This window comes from Pteropus alecto, unplaced genomic scaffold, assembly GCF_000325575.1.
Source record: "Pteropus alecto unplaced genomic scaffold, ASM32557v1 scaffold22, whole genome shotgun sequence".
In the NCBI taxonomy this organism is placed as follows: domain Eukaryota; kingdom Metazoa; phylum Chordata; class Mammalia; order Chiroptera; family Pteropodidae; genus Pteropus; species Pteropus alecto.
Genome location: NW_006434839.1, coordinates 7,954,571 through 7,970,702, shown reverse-complemented (window position 1 = coordinate 7,970,702; position 16,132 = coordinate 7,954,571).

The following is a 16,132-nucleotide window of genomic DNA, read 5'->3' as shown; positions in this document are numbered from 1 at the left end:
AGCTTGTCTTTAAGTTACATCTTTAAGTCACATCTACTCAGGACAAAGGAGTGGCACCTGCCCCCTTGGCCATGAGGTAGTTCAGTGTGCTCTGGGAATGAACAACCACGGTCACACTTGTCAGTTTTTATTCTGTCACTTGTTCTATGTCATGTGCTACATTACAAGCTCTTTGCGAACAGCACGTATCTTATTCATCTGTGTCCACTTGGCAGTGTCCACTCTGCCCTGAGACTTGGGTGATGCTGCCCGAAACAAAGCAGAAGGGACAAACCAGGGACCAGAGTTGAACCTCTCTTGACAACTGGAATGTTAACTCCAGGTTTCTATAGAGAGGATGAAACCTTTAGTCCTCAAGAGGACTCTTCTCCGTGCTCCTCCTCTTGAACTGCCCTCCTGACTGTTGAGAGTGAGGAGCCTTTGGACAGAGTGACCCGTGCCTTCCGCGTTCTCCATCAGAGGGTTTATCATGCATGGCTTCTCCTCCTCTGCCGTGTGCTTCGCATGGGACCAAGCCTTCACTTGCGTGGCTGTGGTGGCTACCCTCCACGCTGGCCCCACAGGTCCTGGCCTCCTAGAAGTCATGTCTTTCTGTAGCACCCTCCCACACTGACCAGGGCTGACCCGTGTGACCAGTAGGAGAGTACAGAGTGATGTCACGTGGCTCCTGAAACTAGGCCATAGAAGACATTGCAGCTTTCGGCTTGGTCTCTGGGATCGCTCATTCTGCGGAGCCAGCTGCCATCTTACAAGGAGACTTATTATGGGCTCAGTTGTGTCTTCTCCCTCCAATTCATATGTTGAAGTCTTAACTGCCAGGACCTCAGAATGTGACTCTATTTGGAGAGAGAGTCTTAAAAAAGGTAGTTATTAGGTTTGAGATGATTTGTTATGCAGCATTATGTAACGAATGCACCAGGTCTGCTGTGACTGAGATGTTTAATTTGGGGTGGGGGGTGGGGGTGCCGTTTTGAGGAGATCTAAGCTATGCAACAGCAGAGTGGTGCATCCCAGGAGATGTGACCAAGCCTTCCTTGAGAAGGACACGAGCTAAGGACAGTGGCCTCGGAAGTCTACACAGGCAGGTGTGGGCTGTGGCAAGGAGATTGGCAGGGTAGCAGGGGCCAGCAGGGCCAGAGGAGGGCAGTGGCTAAAGCCCCACTCTTGAAGAGGGCTGGGGAGGATCAGGAAGAACCTGGAAACAATGACCAGAGACAGAGAGCTGTGATACCAAGCCAGGGAGGCGATACCAGGACCTCGGATATGGCTGGGGCTTTGGTGTCCCAGATCGGAAGGCCTCCCTCTGCAGGGAGGGTTAAGGGACGCCAGCCCCTCAGTTAGGAAAATTCGACCTGTTGAACACTTCTCTGTACTTCAATTCATTTTTATTTTTACAACGGCCCTTTGAGATAATAATTACCTCCATTTTTCCACATAAGGAAGAGGAGACTCAGAGAAATGAAGAGACTGAGAAACGTGCCCATCACGTTCATTCATAAATAGTTGCTGGGTTCGGTCAGGAACACCTACCTGCCTCCAGAACCACTGTTCCTGCCCAGGGGGTGGAGTGTCATGGAAGACATTTTGGTATAGTGGTCCAGACGCCCATTGGAACTAGACTGTGTTCATTCTCTGGCTCCACCGCCTGCTACCTCGTGACCCCCGGCAAGTCACTTAACCTCTCTGTGCTTCCGTTTCCCGATCTCTGGAGTGTAGATGATAGTATACACCTCGCGGGGGATGTGAGGACTCAGTTATAAGCCAAGGGCTTTGTTGAGTGTTGGCTGTTGTGGTTCCTTCAACTCTGGAACATGACCTTTTAAGGACAAAAGGGTGTGATTCTCAGAACTAGGCTGGACCTGAGTGCTTAGACTAGACAGTGCACAACCAAGTGGGTTGAATTGACTGTCAGTGTGCAAATGCTTCCTCCTCTCCTCTCTTCCACCCTAATCTCAAACACAACAGCTCAAGGCTAAGAGCAGTTGATGGCTCCCAACAGATGCAGAACACTTTTCTCCCTTAGCTGCTAGGGGTGCCCAAGCCAGAGCTCCCAGGATGAGAGTCTTTTCCTGGAGATGGAGCTGAACAGTCCCATCGTAATGGGACTTGGGCTGAGGACGGAGTGCTGATCAGACTTTTGAGGACACAGTGCTTCACTCTGCGCCCACACCCTGTGGGGAGTCGGGGATCAGCGAGAGCCCATGAGGGTAGGCTTGGGGTCATCAGAGCAGCATCTCCCTGAGGAAAAGGCCCAGGCTGGGCTTCCTGCTGCCTGCCTTCCACACTGAAAAGGAGCAGCTAAGTGTTATTGATCCAAGCTCCAGGGGGAAGATTATCTAGGAGTTCGCTGGCACCAGCCCATCACTTAGCTGGTATTCATTATTCAGTGACGGGGATGGAGAGCAGAGGAGGGCTGGCATTTTGCCACCAAGCCTGGCCTCCCAGGAGAGGACACAATGGGGGAACCGGAGAGGCAGTCAGAGGAAAGGATCAAGGGCAGCTTACTCTTGTCCTGGGAGAAAAGGTGCCTGAGGGGTGGAGAAATCTAACTTCTAGGCCGCCCAAGCCCTCCCACAGGCCCTGGAACCTGTAGCCGTTGGCTGGAGAAGGGGTAAAGAAACTTTGGGTAATACCAGGCCTGGCTACTTTCCGATACCCTCTGTATATGTCTCAGTGTCCTCAGATGCCCACTGACATAAAATGTCCCACCCATTTTTAATGGCGTATTGCAACGAAACGAGTCTTTACAATGACAGAAATGATCATTAAGTCCTGAGACCCTAATGTGGATCAGAATAATGCACTGAACAAGATCCAGAGGCCATGGATTTGGCCACTTCCCAACCCTGTGATGGGCCAGCCTGTGCCTAGAGTTGTCTAATTAGATCGTGTTGATAAAAGTGCTTTGTAACAGGTAACACATCAGACAAATGTCAGCTATCGCTGTCACATTATTATTATTATCACCTTTCCAGAAATACGTGTCCAGAGATGTAACTTAGTCTTAACAATAGCTGTGAGAAATGATGGGTATTAGGACATGAATAAAGGTGTTCGTAGCAACACTGTTTTGAAACAACTCCAAACCCCACAGAATGAAGAAAGGATAAAGAAACTGTGATGTCTTTACAAAATTCAGCATTTTGCAGCAGTGAAAATGAATGAGCTGCACGTGACAACATGGGTGAATCTTAGTAACATATAATGAGCAGAAAAAAGCAAGTCCTTGAAAGCTCTGTACGGTACAATACCTGTTATCTAAGCTTCAACATAAAAATGAAAAACCATATAAGGCATAAAACTATAGGTGATAAAACTGGAAAATAAAGCAAAGGAATGATAAGCACATGCTTTAGTGTAATGGTTACCTCTGGCAGGGGTGTGGAGCTGTGAGCGAGGGGGCCAGGCTGTGTGAGGAGCACACAGATATATTATTTATATTTTTCTAGACTTGGAGTTGAATGGTGAACAAAAATGAATGAATGCATGATAACGAATGAACGACGGAACAAGCAGGCACGCCCGGAACGATGTTGGCATGGGGTCATCAGCAAAGATTGTGACTAGTTTAAGTTGAGCACCTAAAACCCAAAAAAACAAATTAAAAAAAAAAAATTTAAAGAAAAGACTGAGATTGAATGAACATTTAGCACTAGAGACCCACGTCGATATTCTTAAAAAGGCTTTTTTGCAAGGGGGTTGGGGATTCTTCTCTGTAGCCCACTGTGCTCAGAAATACCCTGGTCACACACCTGTCTGGGGAGAGGCGAGTTCCAGTCTCTGTTCCATATCGTTGTAAGGGTGCTGAAGGGTGTGTCAAGTACCGATGCCACTGAGGCAGAGTTTACATCCATAACTGGCACTAGACTATGATGAATTGTGTTTCTGTAAACATTCTCGTACCTGCCTTTTGGTGTACGTATGTATAAACTCCCTTTGGCTCTCTGTCTAATAGAGAGAGTGCTGAGTCATAGAGAATCTATCTGTCCCACTTTGATAGATGATGCCAGTGTCCTGAAGCAGTTGTACCAATCTGTGCTCTCGCCAGCAGGTTGGAGAGTTCTAGTTTCTCTACATGCTCATCAACACTTTTTTATATGAACCCTTTTTCTATTTTGTATGTGAATCCTTTTGGAGAAAAAATATGCATTTGTATATGTTCAAGACTGTCTTGGCTATTCTTGGCTATTTGCATTTCCATTGAGATTTTAAAATAAATTTTAATTTTATCTAGCAATGAAAACAACACAAATGCCCATGAACAGGAGAGTGGATGAATAAACTGTGGTATAGCCACACAAAGGAATATTATGCAGCAGTCAAAATGAATGAACCTGTGTAACATGAAACAATATGGATGAATCTTAGCTAGGCAATATTAAGTGGAGGAATAAAAGGTTCAGAAGGTTACATATAGCACAGTCCCCCCCTTTAAAAAAAAATAATGGTAAAAGCAACTAAAAAAACTTTACTTTTAACGAATGCATATGGTCGAGTTAATACTATATTAAAATGAAGAAACAATGGACCTGTGATTCAGGATGGTGGCTGTCTTAGGTGGGGACGGAAGGGGGATGGCATGGGGAATGGCTGCATAGCTAGGTGGAACTCATTTTCAAGGTCTTAGCTCTCCTCCTAGGTGGTGGATTTATGGGTGCTTATTGCATTGTTAAAAAAGATAAATGTGTGAATGAGTATTGACTGGTGATGAAACATTATATGAGTCATCTCATATAATCATATGATTATGATTGATCTAGTTTAGTGCAGCTTAGATGGATTATACAATAAAAAACGCTGAAAACGAAGGCCGTTGTCAACTCTTTTGTTGTGGGGCCCTCCTTTACCCCTGCTTGCTTTACCCCTGGACTGAGCAGGGGTGCCAGTGTCAGAATGAATATTCTATATTAGTAAAACTTAATTTATTTTAATTTGGCTTTTAGAAAAATAAATACAAATAGAAGCTTAATTTTCCTTCTTGCTGTTCCCCAGTGTGTACATGCCTCTGCCCTAGGCAAATGGAGTTTTAAACCCACTTTCATTTCAGATGGATCACCTAGCTGGCAGGTGGAAGTCAAGTAGTCTCTAGAGTACTTAGGAGGCTGTTGATAAACTCCCAGTCAGAGAGGGCAAGGGCCTTCGGAGAGGAAAGGAAGCAAAGGACTTGAAGGAGGCAAGATATTTAAAAGAAGGCGTTTATAGAAGGACTTAGTTTTCTTAACAACAACATCCAGGGGATAAAGAACTATGTTTTCTCCGTTAGCAACTACCATGTCTCTTAGAGCGAGATCTCTGTTTGTTCCAAATTCTTGGGGCTGTCACCTTCCCATAGAGTGTATATGTTTTTATATGGGTCCCGGGGCATTTACAATTGTATATCTGATTCTCACGCACTGGTGGACTAATGGGTGGCCCCCTCCCTGCTGACAGCCTTCAGATGTTAGAGGGAAACCAAGCAGCCCTTGATGGGCACTGATGCTACCGAATCCTGGAGGCTGGTGTGCCCTGGGGGTGGGGTTTGCATTTCAGGGAAGTGTGATATAGTTGCCTTTGAGAGCCCTGAGCTTGGCCTGTTCTGCTTCCTCTGATCAAAGCAGTCCATCATTCAATTGCCTTGAATGTTTCTCCAGGCTGACTTTTAATCGAGAGCTTCGGTTGGGTTTTGGAATGGGCTTAGAGGAACCATGGTCCCAGAGGGTAATTTGGCAAGGGACAGGTTCTCAATCCTTAGAATTTTGGGGAAGAAGACCACATTTGAGGCCACAGAGGCTTAACGTATTTTGGGCTAAAAGGTCACATGGTCCCTCAGGGAAAACAAAAGCTGGCCTTGTGGGGACACCAAGTCAACCATTCACTCCTCCTTCCTGAGCCTTCTGTTACTAAATCGCAACATGGAAGTTTTAAACTAAATGAGTCTTAAAGCCTGGGAAAAAATGCTGCTGGGAAAAAAGCATGTGACATGACAGCTGGGCACCCTGTCACCAGCGTTCGGGAGCTGTGTGACCCTGCGTGAGTTACGAGCTGCCAGGAGCAATAGCGTCCTGATCTCTAATGGTCCCGAAGGCCTGCTGTTCTGATGTGCGCCCCACATGCCCGTGCACCCCGCATGCCTGTGCGCCCTGCTGGGGTTGCTCGTCTGCAGCTTTTCTTTGGCATTGGCGTGAGCTGGGGAAGACGTGCACTAACAAGGAGCTCGCATGGCATCAAAGAACGGACCTGGGCTCCAGAGTCAGACACCGAGGATATATTTTCCTACACATAAAACTGAGGATTCCTAGCTGTGCTCTTGTGAAGGGTGACGTGAGATAGTGTACATAAGGCTCCCAGTACACAGTAGATGATCTCTAGATGTGAGATGACTTCCTATCCACCTTATCAGCCTTCTCGTTAGAATAGACTCTTGAGACTCCCTGAATTTTTTTTTTTTTTTTTTTTGGTGGTGGGAAGAGTGACGATTCTCTGGGTGTGCTTCTGAGCACAAGTGTCCCGAGAGAATTCATCAAAAATCAATTCATGAAAAGTCAGTTCATCACTTTCATTTTGCCAAATGGTGATTTGGCTTCCCATCCACTGAGTCTGGGGAAAATTACTTTTGGCCAATGAGCCCGCCTCCCAGGAGAACTCTCGAGGTGAACCAGGCTGATCCGAATGCAAGTTTACTGAATCCTCAGCTCAGAAGCAGGAAGCAGTTTGCTGTCAGCATTATGTGTCGGGAGCTGAGCCTTGCAGTTTGTGGCTGATGTCAGAGCTGTCTTCTTCTGCTTCTACCTCGGCCTCGACTATTGTGGTCACCATGAGGAGGTTATTGATTGGGGGGTGAGGGTGTGGGGATCTGCTGACGGGGGAGACCAAGCTGGATGGGGTTGGCCCACAAGGCCCCCTAGAAAGAAAAACTGTTTGACATTTCTGATATTTCTCTCCAGACCCCTTGGGACTCTCTCTTCTCTAACCTCTCTTGGCTGAAGAACAAAAGAGAAAGGGTCAGGAGGGGAAGATAATGGCTGTGGGAGGTGCTGGGATAGAAGCCCTTTGGGAAAGAGGCTTCTGAACCCCGAATTCCTCTCGTAGGAGTCAAGATTCCTGGACTGCAAGCAAAAGAAGCATAAACTAGTTAATTCACCTGATGGGCACTCCCAGGCTGGAGGCGGCCAGAGAGCTGGGCTCAGGGATAGGCAAGAACCAAGACAGCGCCCGGGGGCCGGAAGCAGCCACCACAAGGTCAGGATGCAACTGCAACCAATTGTTTTCAGTCTCTTTGTCTGATGCTCAAGATCCAAATTCCAGAGAGGGACTCCTAAGGCATAGTTTGCGTCCTTGCCCTTTCACTGTCTGGAAAGGGTGGAGTTTCTAACTACCTAGCCCCCAGGCTGTACCTAATGCAGGAGAGGTAATTCTAATTCAGGAACTGAGCTGAAGAGAAAACAGACAGTAGGAAGCCAGAAAATACAGATCATGGCAAATAGAGAAGGCCTGCTAGCCACTAGCTCCTTTAGTTCTCCTACATAGGCTGTGAAGACACGGTTATCATGCCGTTGGACAGATAAGGAACCTGAGACCCAGAGAAGTTAAGACGTACAGCTAGTTAGTGGTGGAGGTGGGATTTGAATCGGAATCTGATTCTTAACGCCTGTGGAATACTCTTTACTTTCCTACTGCTCACCTGAAAACCAAATTTGGAAAAATCAAGGAACTTAGTGATACAAAAGAAGGCTGGTTTGCTCAGGGTTCCCAAGAGTAGAGGAAAACTGGAGATGTCTGGTGGTCCCACCATCCTGGTCTCCTGATCCCCAAGGGCCTGACCGTCAACCTCCCCCTGAGCATCTCTGCCTTTGCTCAGGGAAGGTGGCTCTGCTGAGAAGGTGGGGAAACAGAGGGAGGAAATAAACCTGAGCCTTAACAAACCAAGGAATGGAGAGGTACTCCGCAGGTTTAAGATTTAACAAAAGGAGGACTAAATTGACATTTTATTGACTTGCAGTGGGAGTTGTTAAAGACAGATTACTGCACCAAGGGTACAGTTCGAATGAGAGGCTGGGGAGATCTTGGCCATCAAAGACATCACACCTGAAGGCCAGTGATACCCCGAGGGGCAATTTGAGCTCGCACACGGATACTTGCCAACACACGCGTGCGCAGGTACACACACCACCACCAGCAGCACCACCAAAATAAAACCTGAGCTTCTCCCTTATCTCCCAGAGGCACTAGGTGAATGCAGTAAATGGAAACCCAGTATCCTAGGCTTGACTCTAATACCCACCGCAACCTGGTCAATCCCCAGGTCCACTGATAGCTTCAAAGATAGAATTCCTCACACTTTAAGGTAGAAATAGGTTCACGAGAAATACCCATTGCTTTCAGTGAGAAAATGATCCTATTTCGAAGTTGTCTGTTCAGGGAATCCTCCCACGCTGGAAGGCTCTGTGCAGAGAGATACAGAGCTTGCTAGGGGAGCATGTGGGTGGTCCACAAAGGCTTGCTTGGGAGAGCATGGTGCTCTGTGACTTGCATCGACAGAGGGATGAGTGGAGGTCACCCAGGGAACATTGAGAGGGCAGATTGGAGAGACGTGTGGGTAGGGTAAGAATGACAGGAACAGTCCGGAGAGCAAAGAGCAGCCTGGCTTAGCTCATGCATCGGGGATGACACCACCCTGGTCCTGCCCTTGGCAAAAGTAGTGGCATGTGGGTCTGGATTCTAGCATGAGTGATGATGACTCGCATCCCAAGAAGCCTTTTCTCTGGGGTCCCGTCATTCCTTCAAGGGTTGCATTCACCCCTCTTCCTTCCTAAAGGATGGGGACTGGGTCAGTGTTTGAACTGCCTCCGTCTCCTCTGTTCCTGCAACATCACGTCTCTGAGAATTCTTCTGGTGCTTCTCTTCTTTTCCTGAGCCCCTGCCTCTGGGGCAGCGGCTGTGTCCAGTGGAAGATCTATGACTCATCTGTAACCCTTCCTTCCAGTGAGCCCACGGTTCCCCTGGGGACAGCCAGTGCACCTAAGGGAATTATTATTAAAAACGACTTCTCAGTCTGGTTCCTCCCAGACATGTATTATATCAAAATGCTTCTCATCCTCGTTCATTCTCCTCTTCCCTCTCTCCCCCACTGAGAACTGGGTTCTTCTCTTAGCTCTTAGGGCATCTTTTGCATAGCATCCTCCCACCCCCACCCTATCCTCTCTTAATCCCTTACTGGTCATGTGCCTAGTGTCTACCTGGACTGAACACTAGGGGGAAAGGAGCATCTGGTTTAGCAAAAACAATTTGAAGGTGACCTTCATTGAGCCCTAAGAGAGATAACAATCTCTGCAATCAACAAGCCTGGCTCCTCTGGGTTTTAAAATAGCAACTGTGGAATACATCGGCCCCATCGCCCGTCTCCTTCCCCTCTCTTTTTCTTCAGGACAATGCAAAGAAACTCTAGGAGCGAGCTGGAAAATCACAGTATCTTCTAACAGCCTGGGAGCCTGAAAAGAATGTTCCTGTGTGTCTCTATTTACAGCTCATCAGTACAGGAAAGCTCATTGTTTCCCCTTCCTTGCCACCACCTTGCATCCAGCAAACTCTGTCCTTTCAATTCTGATCTTATTTGTTCTATCCATAACCCTGAGTTCATGGAAAGTCCAGAAATGGTGCACCCCAGTTTAGACAGGAGGGAACCAGGTTCCAGAGAAGAAAGGTGCCCGCCCGGGGTCACCCAGAGATGGAGTTGCCAGAGCTGGAAGACAATTGTCTGCTTCCTGAGGCTTCCTGCACGAGCTTTCCATCCGGAATTGAATGTGTTCTCAGGGCTTGACTGCGGGCCTCAGGAGCATTGGATATCGGGATGGTTATTTTATTGCAATCTCAGCAAACCCCTGAGGGCACCCATTTCTTTCCTCTACTCCCTGCTACTGGGGAGTGACTGTTGGAGCACCCAGTGAGTGGTTGTCATGGTAGGAACACCTGGAGTGGGAAGGGAAGACCGTGTGACAGTGGGGAGGGCAGTGAAGACCATATTTGTCAGGGTTGGGATTAGCAGCGACGTGGATGTGTTTAGAGATGGCGGTCAATTGTCGATGGGAAAGAAGAAGCTGGCAAATGGAAGGAGACCTCTAGAGATAGAAAACACAGTATCTGAAATGAAATATATACTGGATGGAATTACAGTGAGTAAGATGCTGCTGAAGTAAAGGTGAGTACACTTGAAGAATAAACGTGACCCGAAATTACCTAATGAAACTTGAAGAGCAGTTCCTCAAAAAGACATAAAAAATCCTCAATGCACATGCGCCAAAAAATACAGCTTCAGAATACGTGAAGCAAAAAGGATAGAACTGAAAGGAGAAATAGGAACTCTGCATTTACAGTTGGAGACTTCCATTGCCCTTCCTCAAAAATTTAAAAAACAATTAGATAGCAAGTCTGTAAGGATCTAAAAGTCCCAGCTTACATCTGGGATGCACGAGGTAACTCTGCCAGCTGCACATGAGCTCTGGCCGTGCCAATCACCGCGTCTTCGCTGTTGCAACGTTCCCAGATAGCCAAGGTAGGAGGCCTCTAAGATAGTCTGTCGTTATTGTTTCCAGATATCTGGGAAACCAGTGGCAGAGGGCTTTTGAAGGCCAAGTTTCAAACGCAAGGGGCCATAATTGGAGCTTGCAGTCCTGTGACAGTCTCTTACGAAGTCTATATACCTTAGCTTGTGTTATGTGTTGAATTGTGTGCCCCCAAATCTCATGTGTTGAAATCCTCACCCCCAGTACTGCAGAATGTGACTTATTTGGGAATGTAATTAATTGGAAATGTAATCATTGAAGATGTAATTAGTTGAGATGAGGTCCTCCTGGAGTCGAGTGAGCCCCTAGTCCAGTATAACTGATGTCCTTATGAAAAGGCGAAATTTGGACACAGACCTGCACACCGGGAGAATGCTACACAGTGACTGGAGTTACACTGCCACAAAGCAAGGAGCTACTAGAAGTCGGAGAGGCCTGGAAAAGACCCCTCCCTAGTGCTTTCAGAGGGAGCACAGTCCTGCCAACGACACCTTGATTTCAGAGTTCTGGCCTCCAGAACCGTGAGATGATGTGTTTTGCAGTTCTAAGCCAACCAGTTTGTTTCGGCAGCCCTCACAGACCAATACGACCTGGCTCTGGCCCCAATCTCCCTTTCCAGTGAAATCTCCCACCCTTCCCCTGCAGGAAATCTTCACCCCCAAAACATTGGTGCCCAAGAAGTTATTTGTGGAATAACCTTTTGCATGGTTGATACTGGTCAGACTTTTCAGATTGCAAGCTGGAGACACACCAGGAATCACGAGGCTCTCTGGGAATGTGGGGAGGCCAAGAAAGTCACCCATTCAGCAGCCCAGTCACCTGGATCCTAGTATTTCCCACAGTAGGATGTACAGAGGCTCCGCAGGGGACCTGGAGTGTGGCCACTTTAGGGAATGTCCTGAACTTAAGTGATTTTTCGCCATGATAGCTTCCAGAAGGAGAGTGTGATGTGTCAGTGGGTTTCAGTGGCACTCAGGGTGATGATCATCTCCTGGGCTCGGTAAGTGAATTGATATTCATAAAGCCCTCAGGACTGGGCTCGCACGTCGGTAGTGCAGTGTAAGTGTCGCCCCCGACCCACCTGAGGCATGGCTCTTCCCTTGAATTCCAGCTTTTAGGTGATTACGTTCTGTTCACACACTGAACTCTGGTCCAGTCCTCAAGTTCGGTGTCTCCTCTTTAACAAGCACCCTCTACAAATGCTAGCAGAAGAGAAGGTGGGAAAGCCACTTGGATCGCTTTTCCTAGTCAGAAACTGTGTATGTGGCTGGCAATAAAGGCTGATGGATTCCTTGGGACACCCACCAAAAATGAGTAAATAAATGAAGGAAACTGGAAGGACAGACGGATGGATGGATGGATGGATGGATGGATGGATGGATGGATGGATGGATGGATGGTTGGATGGACGGACGGACCAATGGATGGATGTGAGAGTTTGCCTTAACTCAGGTAAGAAGGTAAAGAAAAGGGTACACTGCATGGAAGGCGTGTATATGTATGGAGAGAGGAAATTCTGGGGCATCTAAGTATATGCTTGTGTGTCCTTTGGCCCTCCTCAAATAAGAACTGCATGATAAATTGACGTTTTCTAGGTTTAATATTCCCTCCCAAGACCGTGTGCTTTACATCTGGATAAAAGGAGCAATAAATCTCTCCAGGCAGAATGTGGCTGGGCCCTGCCTTTCTATCCTTCTCACGGAGATCTTACTTGGAAATAGAGCTGAACACTCAATGATGAATCATAGCATCTGTGGAGCAGCCCAGATAAGGACCAATTTGCATTTTCATGTGAAAATTCGCCACTCTTGTCGCTTTCAAATTACCTTTAGAGGCACATTAATTCTGTTGCCGTAAACTACCATTCTGTGCCCAAGTCACTGGGAGATGGGGACCCAAGGGACAGGTTTGTTTGGCTTTACAGGTGGGAAGCACTCCCTTTCTGTAACACGGAGCACAGGAAACTGAGCTGGCCTGTGGAGAGCGCCTTTTGCTTCTGTGGGCAAGAATCCAGCTCCAAACCTACCTCATTCTTGTCTGGTTAAAAATGATTTAAACAGAAATCACCGCCCTCCCGCCACCCCTTACCCTGTGTCACAGTGCAGAGGAGATGCCCCTCGGTGACTCTTTCTCTCTCTCTGTTTCAGAAAGTACAGAGTTGAGGGCGCTCGGTGGTGGCAGATACCACATGGCTGCTGCAAACAGGGTCTCCTTGGGGAAGCGTGGTTTGGGGGAGCTCTCTGGAGGGCTGGAAATGCTCCCCAACCCTGCAGAATTAGCCACTGTCTGATGCTTGTCTGCCTGCCTCCTGATGGTCACAGCTACTTTAACAGGTGCCCCGTGGCAGAGGGGACAAGTCTGTCATCCAGCCACCCCAGGAGCTCTAGCAGAAGGGCAGAGTCAACCCCGGGGTGTCTATAGTAACCCCTGCAGACGGAGACATTCTACTCTCAGATGCTGTCTCTACTCCCCTGTTCCCTCTGACATTCACAGTCCAGGAAGTTCTTCATACTCCTCAGAAACCCCTCTTGTGACAGCACGAATCCATTTCCTTGCCCAGAAGCAGAGACGAGTCGTTCTCATAGTCTCGAGTCTATAGTTCTCTGCGTTCCGTAAAGTCTCAGAGTGCTATCGAACGAGTTAATGCGGAGCCTTGTAAAAACGAGAATAATTTCTGTTTCTCGGTCCTAATTTACGTTTGTCCATTTCCTGAGATTCCATTCTATTAAACTTTAATCTGCTCCTCTCTCATCCCAGGCCTTTGAGAAGCCTTATGTTGGAGTTTTTCTTTACACAGTTGGAGTTCTTTGGGGCTCTAATGGATCCCACTCATGGGCAGGAGAAATATATTTTGCCCCTGAAGTGATTTTGAGATTGCCCAACCACCTGCTCAGGGCAACCTGCTCTAAAGGAGGAGAAGGCATGAGTTTGCATGATGGGAAAGCAGCAGAGATAGTTTTTTTAAAGTTCTGTTTATTTTTGCTCCAGTACCCTTTCCATCCCAGTTTGTGGCAGTTGTGTTTCGAATGACTTTCTTGTGTTTGATTTCCTAGTTTCTGTACTTTTGTGAACTGAGGGGCTGGGGCGTTCAATCTCTCTCCCACTTGTATCTTTAAAATGAAGAAAGCGTGGGAATGTGGAAAGCTTTTGGTTCCTTGGAAAAGAGTACCAGAAAAGAACGGAACCACATAAAATGGCCATTTTTAAAGGCAAAAAATGGTCAAATATCATTGATTTCACGTGGTTCAATCTAGTGCAATCAAACCTCATTAATTCAGACTAACTTGGGAAAACTTGGTCTGAATTTGCTGGAGTGTGGCAAAAAAAAAAAAAAAAAAACCCAACTGAATTATGAGATCATTTTAAAGAGATGCAACTTCATGACATCTGTGTGTCACCAGTCACAGGAGCTAGGTCAACAAAGTGAGGCCTCCTGCAAGTCCGTGGAGTGGTGTCTTGGGTTAATAAAGACAATTTATAATGAACTTACAAAATATGTTACATAAAGGATGCTTTAAAGTGTATTTGCGAATGCTTGAGAAGTTTGTCCTTTTAAGTAGCTTTAAATAGTTTCCTTCTGAATGACACATATGATCAGTTTGCTTAACAGAGAACAATTGTATGGCTGAAGTTTACTTGTCTGAGTTATTCCTTATCCCCAAACACTGGATTCCAAATTAATAATGCTTGGTTGCTCTATTCCTGACCTTGAGGTTGGACATTAGGTTAATGAAAATCAAGCGAGACCAGCCCTCAAGTACTGGGGAGTGAAAAACCTATTTGACAAAAACATATGTGACTTGAAGAATGAGGCTGGTTTTCGTGTATGGCTCATATACTGACTCCAGAGGCAGTTTGAGAAGTGGCTTTTCAACAGCGTTCAGGGCGATGACGGGCAACTTGGAAGGGGTCAGCAACATCCCACGAAACTTCTTCGAAGAGTGACGTAATGTGAACGTACAGACTCCAACCTTTTATGGTTTTAAAAAATGCTCACATATGCTTATTCTCCTAGGAAGATCTTTATCTCTCTAAAAATATTTTAAAAGCTTCCTTCTAAATAATAGCAATTTCTCTATTACATTTAAGTTTATTTGCAAGTGATTTTATCAGTTTTCTTCTCACTTAAAACCCCATGGGTGGGAGGTCCTAGGAGGGACACGGGGCCGAGAATTGGTGACCAGGAAAAACAGAGATGGACAGATTGCCTGATAAAATTGGGATTAGGTGTAACTTTCTGGGAGTGCACCCAGGCTGTACGGCCACGTTTGTCTTCATAGGTTCCTCCTCTGGCCTGTGAATCCTGACTAAAGGGGGAATTCGAGAGAAAAATATCTCTTCTTTCTCGGGGTGAGTTGGTGAAAATCCCACCTTATTTCTTTTTTCCTGTGTTATCTCTTCTTGCTTTGAAATGTCAAATAGGACTCAAAGGAGGGACGAGTCCGATTAAGCTACTGGAAGGAACGGACTGAGTTTTCAGTTACACGTCGCCACTCAAAGTGGATGTGAAATCAAAATGGGCCAGATAAAATATGGGCAGTTACTTAACGAAACAAAAACAGTTCTGTATCTTTCATCATAGTGACACAATTCAGTACGTTTGTCAAAAAGAGAAATCCACGCACCAAAAAGAGTGGCTGAACTCTATGCAAATGAAAAAGAACTAAATAAATGTTTAGTCATAAGACCAGTCCTTTCCTTGATAACCTGCCAGGTGGACGGCCTGGTGGTAAGGTCTTCTGGGTTCCTCGTCCAGCACTGTCCCTGACTGCGCATATCAAACCTGTCTCTGCTGCCGTGTCCCTGTCACAGGGGAGGGAGGTGTGAGCTTCCCAGTGCTAAGGCTGTATTACAGTGCTGAACCCCAGAGTAGCGAGAGCACCATGGATGCTGCTTGATTGAGCCTCGATCTTGTACGCGGCTATTTTAAGTCCAAACTCCCAGTCTTGTCCTCGGCTGACATTCGTTGAGTCAGGCAACACTTCCTGGACACCTGCTATGTGCCCGGGATGGTGCCGGGAATCGGGGCCATAAAAACATGATGCGGTCCCTGGGGGAAGCTGCTCTACTGGGGGAGCCAGACGCATAATCAAATGATTAGTGTTAATAGAGGCGCCTGCAAAGTGCTGCATCCAGGGAGGAGGAGGACCAGCTCAGCCCTAAGTCGTCACCTTCCAGCTGTTCTGAGAGTTAATGTCACTGTTTTGCCTAAAAAGAAGGAAGCCTAAGGGGACGTGTCAGTTGAATATGTCATGAAACACATAAACACACACAAACGCCCAGCACACATAGGCACATATCACACACAGATACACACATCATGCACACATCACATATCACATACAGACACGTTAAACACAGATACGCATATTATATACTTATATACACACCATACGTGTATCACATATCAGACATAGATACATCACACATATCACACACAGACACACACATACACACATCACACATGCCATATAGACACATCACACATAGATACATCACACATATCACGGACACACACATACACATCATACACACATCACACACACGTGCACACATGCGCACACACCTCCCCACCCCTGAAGACCTCGTGTAGG